The sequence below is a fragment of the Lissotriton helveticus genome, chromosome 1_1 (assembly GCF_964261635.1).
Source record: "Lissotriton helveticus chromosome 1_1, aLisHel1.1, whole genome shotgun sequence".
Taxonomy (NCBI): Eukaryota; Metazoa; Chordata; class Amphibia; order Caudata; family Salamandridae; genus Lissotriton; species Lissotriton helveticus.
Genome location: NC_136057.1, coordinates 1218665430 through 1218682298, shown reverse-complemented (window position 1 = coordinate 1218682298; position 16869 = coordinate 1218665430).

Below are 16869 nucleotides of genomic sequence, written 5' to 3'. Positions count from 1 at the left end.
ATAGGCTGCGGTACTGTAACTGTCTGTGGTGCATTCTGTGACTGAGGAGTCTGTGAAACTTGCTCTTGTCTAGGCGGACGTGGTCTTTCTTTAGTCTTACCAGTAGCTATGTTATGTTTCAGAACCGTACACTCATTTATAAAATGACCTGGCTGTTTACAATAATTGCAGTTCCCTTTAACGGGAGCTGCAGGATGACTGGCTTGATTCGGACCCCTCTTCTGACTGTCTTGAGGAACAGATTGTGCAACTAGCACTTTCATTTTCGTGTCTTTCATACGTTTTCTCTCGTGTTCTTGCTCTTCTCTGATTCTATTCTGGTGATACTGGAGCATCTGGAGCATCTGGGACGGAGTATTTGCTTGCCAGGTGCTCTCGACTTTCAAAACTCGGTTTTTAACTTGTGGGCTTGAATTCTCGACTAATTTAGTAACAAAAAGGTGAGGGTATGACTCACTACTTGTCTTGAGACCACTGTTAATACTAAAGCACTTTTCAAACCTAGAATAAAAATCACTAATATCTTCATCTTGTTTCTGTTTACAGGCTGAGATTGCATCCCAGTCTTCTTTTCTAGTTGTCAATAATCTGGGTAAAACTTGAATCAATAATTCTGGTAATTCTTTACATTTCTCTCCAAGACCAGTACCTGGTACACGTATCTTGTCTTCAGCTTCTAGGACTGCCCAATCTATCTTTTTCTCTCCCACCTCCCATTCTTTTTCCTTTAGCTTTTCATACACCCCTGCGGGTAGCAGAACCTTTAACATTTTAATGATATCTGGGTAAGTGTATTCTCCCATACGGAGCATGTCTTTTAATTCTCTATGGAACCCTGCTGGATCTTTGTCATGGCAGGGAATTAATTTCTTCATTTCGAGGAGTTCCATCTTTGTGATCGGAGTGTATACAAACACTCGCTGCATTTCGCCACCCGTTCCTCTGACTGGATGGACTTCTCGTAACGGATTCTGTCTGTCTATGTAGAATGATTTACTTTCTGGGGGTGAGACATGAACAAAATGCGGGTTCAAGAATGTTCTATATTTGTGGCGCTGTTCTAGGATGACACTAATTAAATCGGTACCTAGACCTCTCCATCTGTACTGGAGTAACTCGTTCAGGATATCATGTAACGGGCCTGGATCAGAATGTTGACCCTCATACAGAGTAATGAGGTACTGGATCATATACATACCCACCAGTCGCTGCTCGGCTGGGGGCATTTTCAGAAACATTTGTGCCACTATTTCGTCCGGAAAAGTGGTAGGATCAGTAATCCATCGGACTGCTGATCGGACTAGTTCCTGTTCATGCATGGTACTTAACTCACTATAACCGATTCGTGATTTCAGAATGTGATCGGTAGCTTGAAATACTTGTTCTAGGGAACCTTGTTCTGGTGCTGAATGATGGAAAGTTGACTTGTGTTCTAGACGTAAATGGCGATCTGGAAATCTAGGTTTTCCTACATACGCTATTCTGGCAGTATTCTCATCGTCTTCCTCTTCAGGATCAGAGGTACTTTCTTTCTCGCTTACTTGTGCGGCTTTACGCTGTTCGTGTATCTTTATTATCTCTCTACGAATTTTCTTGTACATACTTTCCATGGCACCAATGGTATTGTGCTTTCCTTCGGCTATATTATCACTCCACTTTGTTAGAGTTTTCATTTCTTCCGGGTCTTTAGACGGGTAATCTTGTTCTCTTATTAGACAATTAATTAAAAACTTTAATATCATGCGCTGAATCTCGGCTTTCCTTTGAGACATGGCATCTCTAATACTTTGTGGGTCATCCCCTGTACGGATGAAACGATATATCCTGTCTAGGTCTTCTTTCATATTCGGCAGGGTGACTAGATACTCGGTCACTCTCCTTACGCGTACGGAATATAAAACCATATTAAACTCGCCTGGAACTGGGTCATAGACACACTCGCCAAGGGTTTGCCTGATTTCTGCAACAGACTTATTACTTTTAGGAGTACGCTGTGATGCTTGAGCATGTAATTCGAGTGCTGATAAACGTTTGTATGGCGGCGGGGTTTGAGGAGGACCTCCTCCTGCGGCCCCTAAACTAGAATCATCAACTGATGCTTTTCGTCCTGGCAGGGTGGGTAATTGTAACGTGGGCTGGACTTGTATGGCGGGCTGACCCAGGGGGGCTGTTAAGGGCACCCCGGTGTCTGGAGGAGCAGGAATTACCTGATTTACAGGGACTGGCGGAGCGCGAACAGGATTTACATATTCGGGGACTGTGTCGTCCAGATAGGACGAAATAAAAATATCAGCTGCGGTCGGTTTGTGACGTAGCTTGGTCGGAACTAATGGTGGCGGGAAATTACTGGATGCCTCTGGGGTCGCTTTTGGCAAGCCCTCAGCGAGAAGAGGATACATACCCTTAATGAGGGCATTCCTCTGTCTGTCTGATTGCTCAGTTCTAACTCGTTCACCTATCTCGATTAATTCTCTTTCTTGGGCTCGTTCTTGGGATTCTCTACTTAGTTCTGACTTTCTGATTTCTTTTTCGGTTCTCTTATGAGCTTCTTTGCGCCATAACTCGATGGCGTCTTTCTGTGATTGTCTGGCTTTCTTTTTCCATAATGCCTCTTCTACTCGCATGATGCATTCGGCATCCCATGTACCCGATACGGGCCATCTATACTTTTCTTCTAACTGTTTGGTATACTCTACCCATAAATCTAGATACAATATGGCACTTATGCCATGCTTCTGATACATAAAGTGACCTGGACTGTCCCTGGGCGGGACGGGAACTGCTGCTTCCAGCAGACCCTTTCTAGTCTTTAACTGACGTAACTTGGAAAAGATCGGCATGACTGGACTATAATCTGGACATAATACAATACACAATGAAAACACGAAATCACGTCGCACTCATACCACAACATTAAAATACATGACGGACATTTAAAATAACAGTTCGAACAGAATACTACCTGGAAATACTGAGAACAGAACACATGAATTTTCTCGAGAACAGAACTGACTAGAACAGAAACGAGATGCACTGCTGAAACAGTACGAAACTTACCGGTCTCTTAAAGAGACACGTCAGGACCCGCATCCACCGAAGTGGACACTTCGTTTGTGGGACTGTGTACCACCAACCCACAGACCAGAGTCAATTAAATTGACCCTGTCTAGATACCACCCCAGTAACGGTACTCACCGGGCAGCAAGAACGGAAGGCCTCGGACTGGACTGGACTGCTACGACGACGAACTTCGGACTTCAGTTACGGGTGGACCTCCGGATACCTCGGACCTTGGACTCTTGGCTTGGGCTCTGGTCGGGACTCGCCGCGTTCCTCCACCGTCTCGTCTGGATGCTGGACCGCCTCCTCCGTCTCCTCCGTGGGCCTGAGGGATACTTGAGCAGAAATATCTGCCACTGCGCAGAAGAGTTCCGTCACGACTGCAGAGGGTCAGGGGGTCGGCGTGGCTTCACCGACGCGTGGGGAAAGGGCAAGTCCCTGTTCGGGCGCCATTATTTGGTAAATAAATAAATAATACCCTATTTTTGACTAGACATATATCATAACAGATAGCTCAATAAATAAGAGTCAAGATTCGAGGTAGTAGGAGTTTTGCAGGTTTAATACAGCATAAGGACAGGAACAGGACAACCTGCATAGGAATAGGATGACAGGGCCCAGCAGCTGCTGGGGCTGGGATGAGCGCGCTAACTTTTAATAACAATACACGAGCATATATACATAGCGCGAACACATAGCATTACATTGCAGTAGGCGTAGCAGTGGGTGGAGCAGAAGGCGTGACGCGTAGCAGTCGCGAAAGATAAGAGTAAAAAGAAGGTGTAACTCAGACATGTGATGCAAACGTAACAGAATATGTCATGAATGGGCGGAAACATAGGAGGGGGCTACCTAAGGAGCCGGGACCTCTAACCTGGTGGTGCGCGCAAACTGGCAATGACGTGTTACGAGGAGAAGCTGGGGGCTACGAACTCTGTGCTAGGAGCAGAGACTAAAGTCTGGAGGGTCGGAGCGACATGTACCTAAACCCTATCTAGTATCTGATGTTTAGGGAACATGTTGATATAAACTAGAAGTCATGAGGGGAAAAGCTAACTGACTCTAAGACTAGAGCATGCATTTATTCTACATGTAGCGTGTGATGAAGAATATTAAATGACCATTAAATACAGTATTTCTCTTAACATGGAGCCGCATAGGCTAGACAATGACGGAAACTATTGATGCAGTTCAGTAGCTTAGGAATGCAGAGAAGGAGGACTAAACTGATAGCTGGAATCATAACATAGTCTTGGCAGACTCAGAGGCAGAGCCAAGCTGCACCGGGCACTGCGAGGCAGGAAGTAAGTGAAAGGTCGAGGATACAGGTGGGGGCTGTATCGCTCCTCAGCGAGGCTTCAGGAGACAGGAGCTGAATCTGATGTCCGGGCCCTTTTGAGGCCTAGAAACGGGGACTTTATAATAGAATAACGTGCACACTGAGAAACGTGGCAACATTACTTTACATAGGCCTGATACTCATATTACTCATGAGGACTGGGGAATGACATACCAGAGGTGGACACAACTATAATTGCGTCTTTAATCGGACATGGGGAATGCATATGCATATTGATCATGCACACATAACATATGATGGATGACACGTAGGGACACAGAACATGGCAAAATTTACTTTTCCACAGTACTTCCAACAAAAACACAAAAAATAATTGTTCAGTACAGAATTTAGTTATGTTATTATTTTCATCGATCTGATCAACAATTGAAATATTTAATAGAATATCAATGACCACTATATTTGTCATGCAGGGTAAAACAGAAAGGGTAAAAATATTGCTTAACCCCCAATTTTTTCCTATTCATTGCAAGCCGTTTCGACGCGGCTGGAATTCCCCTGCTGTGCGGCAGAATTCAACATGTGCACGGAACGGAAGACCCCCAGCCGTCCTCCGCACATGCCTACGTGATATCGGACGGCCACCTAGAAAAAAGTAGGACTCTGTGATTTTGGCAAAACGTGTTATCTTCCTTAGTTAATTCTGGAAGCAGGATGAGACAACAGGGGACGGACGAATGCGGGCTGCTGGAGTGGCCAGAGTTACTACTATAGGGTCTTATCACAGCACACGAAACATGTAGTCTTATCCTGCTTCCAGAATTAACTAAGGAAGATAACGCGTTTTGCCAAAATCACAGAGTCCTACTTTGATATACTATAACTTGGACTTTTATTGTCGAATTAGCGGCTACACCACAGATATCAAATTCGTTTCCATGGAATTTTTTCTATATTCTGAGTTTCATATTTAAGACTACTCGAACTGGAAGAATTACTAGCTGCCAGGTTGTGAGTATTTGCTGCCTAGTTTACACTTGCCCACCTATCCCAGTGACCAGGACAGAATGAGACAAGAGAGGTTGCTGCCTAATGATTAAATTTCTAGAGTCTGTCCATCACTAGCTCCGACTAAGGATCTTCAGTAGTTCGAGATTTCAGAGCCTCTTCCGTAACATTTATCGAGGTTCATATGCTACCGCAATACAAGCCTGTCCGCCACTAGTTTTGAAAATGGATCTACAGTAGTCCGAGATTTTAGAACCTCAATTGGAATATCCACATGGAGTACACCACATCAACACCTCAGTAACAGACATTTGTAAATCCTGCATCAGCACAGCAAGGTCAGGGTAAACAGCATCAGCAATATGTACAGCTGAATCAAATGCACATGGATAACAAAAAATGCTTTAATCAGCAATTTCACATCTGAAAGGGAAACACCAAAAAGAAATTTAGTCCAATGTCCTTCCAAAAATACAAAGTTCTTTGAAGATGTCAGTGACAACTGTCACCCGTTGCTTGCCTCCACTGCTAAGGACTGGGGAAATCCACTCTGAGGGGCATACATGGAGCAGGCCAGGCAACGCAGGGACAGGATAACGGCTCATCAGAAGGAGGCTGGGAAGGGGTGGTGGGTGCAGGAGAGTCAGTGGCAACTGCAGTGGAGGTGTCTGACATGGTTTGTGCTGTCACAACTGGGGGGCACAACTCAGATGGGGTGGGTGCTGGAACCACTGCAGTGGGCAGGTCAGGTGTAGTGGACATGGTCCCCACTGCAGTTCCCATGTCAAAGTGGGTGGTCGTAGACTCCACTGCAGTGCCTAACCCCATGGGAGTGGAAAGGTATGCAGGTGATGTTGGCAGGACAGCTGGGGGGTCCAAGGTCCTCACAGTAGTTGCAGTAACACACAGACTGGTGTTGTCAGTGAAAGAGCAAGTGGGAGTTTGGGAGGGCCTGAGCTTTTTGGGGATGATGTGTCTGTGGGTGGGGGAATCTTGGACAGGGAGTGGCGGGGGAACCTGTGGTGTACTGACCTGGGGGATGGAGAAAGGAGACTGTGCAGTGGAGCTGGGGGGTAGGGGTGGTGTCTTGCTCTTCTGGGTTCGGGGTGACTTGCGGGTGGGCGCCTCAGTCTGCCTGTGCCTGAGGGAGGGTGTCTGGGTGTGAGGGGCATTCTTATCTGTGGGGGGGGGGACTTTCTCTTCCCCCTGTAGTCAGGATCTGCTGGATCTGAGGGGAAGAGGCCTAGGTCACACAGGAAGAGCTTCTTAGGAGATGGGGTTGCAGGTGAGGCAATGGAAGGTCTCTTGGAGGGTGAGAGATCTGAGGACTGCGGAGTGCTTGTGGATGCCTGTGTGTGTGTTTGCGACCCATCCCCTGTGTGTGTGGTCTCAGTCCCCTGACTCTGCTTGCGTGCACGTTTTGACTTTTGTTTGTGTGATTGTGTGCTGTCTGTGTCTGTATGTTTGGGTGACCGTGCTGGTGTGTGTGCTGGGGACAGGTAGGGTGATAGGAGTTGTTGTTAGGGCAGAGGCTGAAGGGGTCAGGGACTGCTGGAGGAGGGATACTGCTGTCGTCAGGGAGGAGGCCATGGACTGATTGGTCCTCTGTAGGGAAGACATGCCTGATGAGATGCCCTCCATGAACAACACCAGTTGTGTCAACAGACTGGTGTGTGCATGGAGGACACTCAGCATTGATGTCTTCTCTACAAGGATTTGTTTAAGCAGGTCCACAGACTCCACACTCAGGGCAGCAGGGGACACAGGGGCAGGGGGTGTGGTGCCTGGCAGAAAGGAGACATGCTCCCGAACACGGGAGCTGCCACGGACCTCTGGGATGGGAGCCGAGGGGAGGGTGGTGGTGGTGGTGGTGGTGGCGGCGGGAACAGCCTCACTATCAGTGCTTTATTTTATTTTATGCATTTTTATATAGCGCGGACCCAAAGGTGTCAGAGTGCTTCACAGTAGGAACAGAACTGATAAATGAGGAGAAACATTACAAATGAACAAATTACAAAAGCAAACGTTAAGTTACATGAGGCAAAAATTAAAATTGTGAGCAAACAAAATACAAGAGGTAGAAAACGGTGCATTACAGGAGGAAAAAGTGACATGTGTGCAGGTTACAAAAGTGTACAAAGTACAAATAGTGGTATAATACCGCAATATATGGCAGACACTTAAGCACAAGAACAAACGTTACGTAGGCAATGGTGGCACACAGTGTGTTACAAGAGAAAAGTGACATGTGCATGTTAGAAACGAGTACCAAACACAGGTAGAAGGATAATACTGCAATAACTGGTAAACACACTGGGAAGGCACTTCCATAGTCATGGAGAAAAGGATTCTCTATAATGGAGGGTCTACCTTCAGATAATAGAGAGGGTGTGAATTACATTTGGAAGTGTATTTGAAGGAGGAGAACTTTGAGGTCAGTTTTGAAGGCCTGGGGGGAGGTGGTGGTCCGGAGCTGAGGCGGAAGTGAGTTCCAGATTCTCACCGCGTTGCCTGAAAAGGATTGGGCCATCGATCTTTCCTTCTTGAAAGTGGAAGGCTCAAGCAGTACATTTTCCGCATTACGTGATGGTCTAGAGCCTCCAGAGAGTTTCAGTTTGTCCGCCAGGTAGCAAGGAGAGGAGGAGTGCAGGATTTGTGGGTGATACAGGCAGTTGTAGATAGATCTTGCCTCGATGGGAAACCAGTGGATGGTGGATAGCATGGGTGTGATGTGGTCACTTCTTTTGCTCCATAAATGAAGCGAGCTGCTGAATGGAGAATAGATTTAAGGGGGGACAAGTGGGATTTGGGGAGGCCAGTGAGAAGAGAACTGCAGTAGTCCAGTCTGGAGAGGACCAGTGATTGGACCGGAGTTTTAAGGTCTTGCTCCGGGAAGAAGCGTCGAATTCCCCAAAGAAGGCGCAGTTGGTATCGAGCAGACTTTGCAGTGGAGTTGATGTGGGAGATTAGATTGAGTATGACACCTAGGGATTTTGCGCTGTCAACAATGATGAGTTTATTGTTAAGTAGATTCATCTGATCCATCCATGATTGAACCGGGGGAGGAGAGAGTGAGGAGGAGAGGAGGAGGAATTCAGTATTGGAGGGATTCCGAATCAGTTGATGTGTTGACATCAAGTTTTGAATGCAGTCCAGAGTAGAGCTTAGGACGGAGAGATTGTGAGTGGAGGCAACCTCGAGGTAGATTTGAATGTCGTCTGCGTAGAGATGATAGTGGAACCCCGATTTACTTAGGAGATCTCCCAGTGTTTCTAAATAGTGATTGAACAGTGTGGGTACAAGTATAGAGCCTTGAGGAACACCTTGACCTACCGCAGACGGAGGTGAAAGACTGTTCGCTATGTTGATCATTTGGGATCTATCAGAGAGGAAGGAAGCAAACCATTTAAGCACAGTGCTCTCCATGCCCATTCTCTGTTGAAGAGTGTTGAGGAGAGTGTTGTGATTGATAGTGTCAAAGGCTGCAGAAAGGTCAAAGAGAATTAGTAGACAAGACCCTCCCTTTTCGAGTATCTGCAGCTTGTCATCAATCACTTGCAGCAGGGCTGTTTCAGTGCTGCAGTTTTGGATGAAGTTGGACTGAAAATTGTCAGGAAGATCATTGTCCTTGATATGACGAAAGAGTTGTTTCGCTACACATCTTTCGGTGATCTTCGCAAGAAAGGGTAGGATAGTGATGGGGCGGATGTTGTTGAGGTCATTCGCTTCAGAAGTGGGGGTTTTTTATGCAGAGGGTGACCTGCCCAGTTTTGAAGGGGACAGGAAGGGAGCCTTGACAGAGGGAGAGGTTGACTAGAGTGGTCGAATAGGGAAGCAAATGAGTATAGAAGTCAATGGTAATGGCACTAGGGATGGGTCAAGAGAATGGTTGGAGGGCTTGTTTCGCGGATGCAATTGAGGAGGGCATCTTCAGAGATGGGGGTCAAAGTTCTGCCAAATGACTAGTGATTTGCGCTCCTAAGGAGGGATAGGATGAGCGACCTGATCCACCAGTGATTTCACTTTTTCGTTGAAAAATACAGCGAAACCTGCTGCTTTCTTTGTAGAATCCTCCAGCTTGGAGGTTGGGGGAGAGCAGTTAGTATTCTTGATGAGATCAAATAGATTTTTGGGTCTATTTTTGGCTGAATCAAGGAGGGTTCTGAAGTGTGACGCTTTCCCAAGGAAGATGTGCTTGTGGTACTTCAATCTTGCTGAACGAAGCGTAGTCAAATTACCGGTGGAGGGTACTTGCCTCCATTGTTTTTCCAGGAGTCTTAGATGCTTCCTTTGTTCATAGAGGGATTTGTTGAACCAAGATGCTGAGGGAATGGGCCTTCTCTGTTTGCTTTGGAGAGGAGCAACATTATCGATTTCCACTGCAAGGACTGGGAGGCATTGGGAACTGAGTTCGCCAACATCTATGTTTGGGTCTAGTCTTGGAAGTGACAGCAAAGCTGAGTCACAGAGGGAAACGGTGTCAATATTTTAAGTGTCACGAAACTAGGAGGTAGCCCTCTTAGGTTGGCCAAGAGTTATACAGTGTGCAAGGTAAAAATAGAATGGGATGAGGAGGTGGTCAGACCAGTCTACATGAATCGGGGTAGCGATAGAAAGCATGCCTACTTTAGAGATAACAAGGTCCAGGATTGAGCCCTTGGAGTGTCTTGATTCTGTGCAGTGTTGGAAAATAACATTTGCAGAGAGGAAGGTGGCCAGCAAATTCGTGGAAGAGTCTTGCCGTAAGCCTCAGTGGATATTGAAGTCACCCATGAAGGTCTGATTGTCACTTTGCGAGTATTGGTCGCAGATGAAGTCAGTGAGTTCCTCCATAAACGCAGGGCCGCTGTTAGGTGGGCGGTTAACGGCATGGAATCTGAGGGGTGAGCAGTGGTGTAGTTGAAGCTCAAGAGATAGGCATTCAAAAGTGCCGAAGGAGCTGATAGGAAATGCCTTAAGTTGAAGGGAGTTTCTAAAGATGACTGCAACACCTCCCCCAACTTTTTCAGTTCTGTCATTTCTAAAAATCAAATAGCCTGTGGGTAATAGGAGATCAAACATAGAGGGAGAGATATCGTTGAACCAGGTCTCTGTGAGGAAGACCATGTCAATATTGTGAAAGGTGATGGTACCGGAGATTTCAAGTTTGTGTTTTCTTGCAGGTCTGCAGTTGTGGAGCAGACAGCGCATCTCTGTCAAGACTGTTTTGGTGACGGGGGTACTTGGGCTATGAAGAGTGATAGGGATATTGTACTTAAAAGGGGGTGCAAGGGTGGGTTTATGTGGATGCTTGGCTCTGACAGAGGAGATGGTCGAAATATTTTAGATAGTTGGGTTACTCGGAGATGCAAGTTTGGGAAGGGTGGCGTTCAAGGGCTTGTGTGGATTAATGATGGTTGCAGACGACTGGTTATGCTTGGCTATACTGGGGTGGGGGGGCGAGGTGCATCTCGTGGGAAGGTGAGAATTTTCCAAAGGAGTAGAGGTGTAAGGAAAAGTGGAGATCTTGGAGCTTAAAAATGAAATGGTAGCTACAAGCTGGGAGATGGAGGTGATAAGAGAGGCTAGCTTAATTTCCAGAGAGAGTAGGGCAGAGCAAGGAAGGTTGTGTGACACGATGGAAACAGGAGGAGGCGGAATTGGTGGTGAAGATTGGACAGGAGGCGGACAGGAGAAGAGTTGGGGGTCTAGGGTTCATAGGAGGGGAAATGTGGAGATTGAGAACGGGTGTTGGTGTATCAGAGGTGCAGGGCGGGTTGTCTTTGTTGGCATTGCAAGAAGGAAAGGAATTAAGGACAAATTTAGGGGGAGATGGGTGCGGCTCAAGGCGGTGGGGTAGAAGGAGAGGGGAGGACTGTGTGGAATCATAGGGAAGTAGGAGGTTAGGGCGGAAAAGAGGGGAGGTGGTTGGAGAGGTCCTGACTGCTCGGAGAGGTGGCTGTGAGGGACCGCGCATCTGGCAGAGTGAGGTGGGTTGGCAGAAAGGGAAGTTGAATAAAGGAAATGGTTCTGCTGGGCCCGAGGGAGGGAAATGGAAAGGGTGCCCAAAGGGGGAGAGGGGGTAGCATAGCAATGCTGGAGGAGTGGGGGGAAAGAGAGAGATGCAATGGGTTTGCGGAGAAATCAGGGTAAATAGCGAGGGGAGGAGGGGGTAGAGAATAGGGGGAGAGGGAGGAATAAGGGGAGTGTAAGGAAAGTTAACTGGGGGAAGGGTGGAGGAGCAGTGGACTAAAAAGGGGGGTGGCAGGTAGGAATAGGTGGGAGGAGATGCGATTGGAGTACCGGGATGGTGTAGATTGGACGAGGAGCAAATTAGCTAGAGGTAAGGCTGAAGTGATAAAGAGGGGGTGTACTGTGGGGGGAGAAATGTGAGAGGAGGGCACAGGAGAGGGGGAGGGTTGGTGGCCAACCTGGGCTTCTCGGGGGTGCAGCCTATTAGAGTGTGGGGGGCTCAGGGGAGGAGAAAGGGAGAAATGGGTGGAGCTAGATGAAGTGTCATTGGATGACCAGGTCGCAGAAGAGGGGAGTAGGGAGAGGAAGAGGTGGTCAAAGAGAGACAGAAAGGTGTCTTTGCCTTGGATCATGACAGTACCGTTGTTAAAGAGCGAGATAGTAAGGGAGCCATTGAAACACGCAGATGGGGTCATTTTTAGTTGTTTCCCATGAGGGATAGAGGAGGAGGAGGTGACGATAAGGGAATTATATAAGCTGGTGGACCAAGAGGGGGTGTTGTGAGTGAAGAAAATGAGATCGTTTTTGAGCCTCCCAAACTGACCATTGTACAATTGATCAACAAAAAGGGAATCAGGGAAACGTTCAATAGTGTTATGCTTCAATCATTTTACTGAAGCTTTCGTCTGGTTGGGAAGATAAATGATTTTGTAGCAGTTACTTCCAGCCTTAACTCGAGTGGTGGCCATGTTGGGACAATGAGGAGGAGGAGGGTGGGGGGATAAGAGAAGGGTGCTACTAGGAGAGCCGTGGTGAGGAGAAATAAAAGGACGTAAAGAGGGCACATATTCCAGACGTCGGGCGAAGATAGCTGAACTAATGTGCCGTCCGGGAGGTGAAGTGATTAGGCACAGATCGCTAGCAGAAGAAGATGGGGGGCTTGGATGTCTCTTTAGTTCCGCTGGTGTTCGTTGGGCCTTTCATCTAGGTATACATGATGCCAAGTGGCACTAGATGATATTTACAAATGGAATTGCTTACATATGACAGGGTCAACTGGACCATTGTCAGAACCATCACAAAGCAAATTTAGTAAAAATAAAAAAAAAACAGATCATAGACGAACACCCAGTATCCACTGGTGATCCCTGTACTTAGCATCAGCCTGTAGCAAAAATCACATTCGGCACCAACCGCATCGTACGCCCATAATCTCAACAGACTAATATTGGACCTTAATCTCCTGAGAATCACTAACATTACGGGCATAAAGCACGGGGTGGAACAAAATCTCAGTAGCTTAACCAAAATATGCACGACAACCTCATCATCAGGCAACCACCTTTAGAGGTACTCAGAACAGGGTGCGTAAACCATACTACTTGCAAAAACATTTCATACTACATAAAAAACATTTCCTAGCACCACAATATCATAATAGAGCCTGAAGCCTTGTATTAATCAATCAATCAATCAGTCAATCAATTAGAGAATTTGTAAAGCGCGCTACTTACCCGTGAGGGTCTCAAGGCGCTGAGAGGGGGAGGGTGCTGCTACTGCTCGAAGAGCCAGGTCTTGAGGAGCCTTCTGTTCTGAAGGTGAGGAGGTCTTGGGTCTGCCCAGCATGTCAGCTGGCACTAAGTGCTGCGCAGCTGTGAGGGAATGGGGCGAAGTAGTGCATCTCACTGCTAACTCAATCAGAACTGACGCCACAGGTAGAGTGGCCTAAACGGTGCAGCTGGCACTACTTTCTGCAAAGCTGTTAATGGCCTAAACGGTGCAGCTGGCACTACTTGCTGCGCAGCTGTAAATGAGGGAGAGGCCGCCAGGGCACTCAAAGTGTCCTTTAAGTAGATAGGAAAAAGCATTGCAGCTGCCCGTGCTGGTGCTGCACTTGAACTATTGTCCGATGGTAATGGTTTATCAGTAGCACAAGGGCGATGTTAAGAGGAGAGTTCCTGAACCAGATCTGTAGTGCCTGTGTGCTACATATTTAAAGTGGGGCAATGACATCCGTTACACAACCATTATAAACCTGCATGCGTTAGCTTTGCAAAGATCTGAAGGTACCATGCCACTCTGTGGCAAACTGTTAATACCTGGCTGGCTGCTGACACCCACCCCCACAAGGGAGTCATCCTCCGAGCTGATGTGGTCCTCAGCTGAGGTGGGTGGTGCTGAGGACTCCTCGGTGTGGCTCCCCTCACCCTCCGTGCCACTGGGTCCCTCCGACTCCTCAGTAGCTGGCCCAGACTGGCTCTGCGGCTCCTCCTGTTCCGTGGCACTTTCTCATGTGCCCGTGGATGTATCTGCATATAAGTAGGAGATGAAGGGCCACATTAGTTGCCTGCACTGACTGCACACAACACTGTCTGTCAATACACCACATTACAGGTCATGCACTGGCAACCTTAGCTTAAATGTGCTCAAAATGCACACACAGGTGTACATAGGGCAATAGCCAGTCAGAACATCAACCATGGCACCCATACTCCACCTGGACCTGTACCCATATGTCTGTTGCACGCTGGCTGTTGATACCCAAAAAGTGCACACATGCATCACATACTCAGTTGTTGTACATGCAAATGACCATGTAGAAGTACATGACTATTGACATACATCACATCAAATGCCAATCACTCAGTACAGGTGCCTTGATGAATGTATGCCCACACTCACATTTCACAATCTTGTGATGCCTAGCAGCACAACACACAATGATGTCCTTATGTCCTGAAACTTAATGACACAATGGGATGCATTAAGCTCCTCTGACTCCAATGCAGGATCCCTCCACTCAAGTCAATGCCCTGGCACAGACATGCATGGTAAGTCAGTCTTCACTGTCACATGTCATGGGGCAATGCATCTGACAACATCAGTCTGCACTGCGTCACATTCATAGGTCATGCCCATACCAAACTCTGCAGCTGACAAGCGCACCAGTCTGTCCCCTGCCACACACTCTTCTTGGACTATGAAGAACCTACATCACTCAATCTGACATATGAGTGACTGCAAACACAACTACAGGAAAATGAGCACCTCACAGTCTGCTGCTAATGACACACAGCTGTGTGATAGTCACTGTTGCATACACCAATGTGCACATTCAACTGACCACACCCCTATATGTTGCACAGGTATCACACTAGAATCCTCAACACACCAGTTGCCACAAAAAGGAAGCCACACTACAATGCTTTTGTGTCAGACACCTGATGGCTCATTTCAGGAAGCACAATCAGTAGGTACATACACGTGAGTATGAGTACAGAGTCTCCCAATGCCGTGGAGTGGGCATGCCTGACCAGGTAAACCTAAAATAGTGTATTGGCCTAGACAGTAGGCAGGTGTCTGGCCTAGTGTGACATACTTCCTATACATAGTCCTGAGTACACTACATGAACTCACCTGCTGCATGGGTATGTTTTAAGAAGCCCACACACATGTTGTGACCCAGACCACCAATTAGAACACATATAAAAAGGCACACAAAGAACACATGTCAGAGACCAGGCATAGTGCAAAGAATACACCCACCCACGATGCACATATCAGAGTCCCAGTCACATATGCTGTGCAGGACCCTCAGCATAGCTGATTGAAGGGACACAGTGCCCAAGTGAAAAAAGTCACAGACTGTAGGGGCCACAACTGTGGATCAGATGAGGAGTGTGACTAACGCAATTGAGGGACATGAGTCCTGGACTCCAAGACCAATGTAAAGTGGGAGTATAACCAGGCTAAAATACTGCAAATAGCATTTCAGACATAGTTCACAGATTCAGCATGGACATACCCCCTCCTTGCTGCGGTCTGGCCTTCAGTTGCCCATCCATGTCCGGGAAGACCACCGCCAATATCCTGAGCATGTGGGGGGTCAGGATCCGGTGTCCACCCCTACGGAGAGGAGGCGATAGCTTCAGCTGGACCCTTGTGATCATTCGAGTCCAGCCACATAGGTCCTGCCACCTCTTCTGGCAGTTGTGGATCTGGAGCTTGTAGACCCCCACTGATCTCACTGCCAGAGCGATGGTCAGCCAGATTTCTTGCTTCTGGTGGGCATCTACCTGTGAGTATGACAAAGTGAAGAGGAAATTACCACACATGCCACATAATTGTGCTGCATACAGTTGAAAAAACATGTACTCATCACAAAGCTAAAAGAGGTACACAGGTAGTGCACTCATATAAATGTGCATTTATGCTGCAGGTATGACATGGTAACATTGGCTAGGAATTTAAGGCTACCACTAATGCAATACTGCAGCAGGACACCTGTTCATCACATGTACCCACATAAATAGATAGCTGAGAGTACTCAGTGCATATGCCTCACACTGCTGTTCACACCTTTATTACTTTGAAACATACAACTTGCAGAAAATGATAGGCAGTGGACTGCACACTCACCTGCTCCCCTGGTTTCCCATACAGCTTGCTGTACTCTGGGCAGACCCCATCCAGCAGGGCCTGGTACTCCTCCTCTGTGAATGCTGGGGCCCTCTCCAGAGTACGTGCCGTTGAAGGATCCAGGTGAACAGCAGAGACAGCAGCAGCAGTGGATTCTGAAAAGTTGTCCTGTAGCATGTGGTGCAGGCAAGTGAGCTCCCTGGGGGCCTGCCAGCCTTAAATCATTGCTGCAGAGGCAGATTCTGTGACATTGCCCCTCACTGATAGGCTAGACACGGTTGCATTCTATGAATCTGTCCAATCCTTGCAAATGTAAGACTCCTTCAAGTCTTCCGCATCGTTCAAAACTCTCACCTTCTGGACACCATAGGATTGCAACATTATTGTACGCATCCAACTGAATTTCTAGTGCATGACTCAAATGATTTTTGAATTCGCATCAGTCTCCATGACAGCCAATTGTCCATGAGTGTGCATGGCTCTGTAAACTGACTATACGGCGCGTATTTTTCAAATCAAACGCATCTGTCTCCATAAGATTCCATGGGCTATGCATCCGCACGCCTCGGACCATGCCTGTACGACGTGACTGCTTAGAAGTCACCCGCGTCGGTTCAGATTGCAATCAATGGCTAAGCCATGTGCACGGCTCGGTCCAGAACTGCACGACGCGTCACTGTAGGAGTCACCCGCGTCGGGTCACATTGCATACGCGTCCAACATGCAGGGACCGAGCTGTGCTCACGCATTGGCCATTTGCATCAGTATGATCCGATGCGGGTGACTGTAATGCATACGCATCGTGCAGTCAATGGAAAAGGTGTGCACACTACTCAGTCCATGCATGTACGGTGCGTCTGCAAACAAGTCACCCGCGTCGGATCACATTGGTGTGATTTGCAGACCGTTTA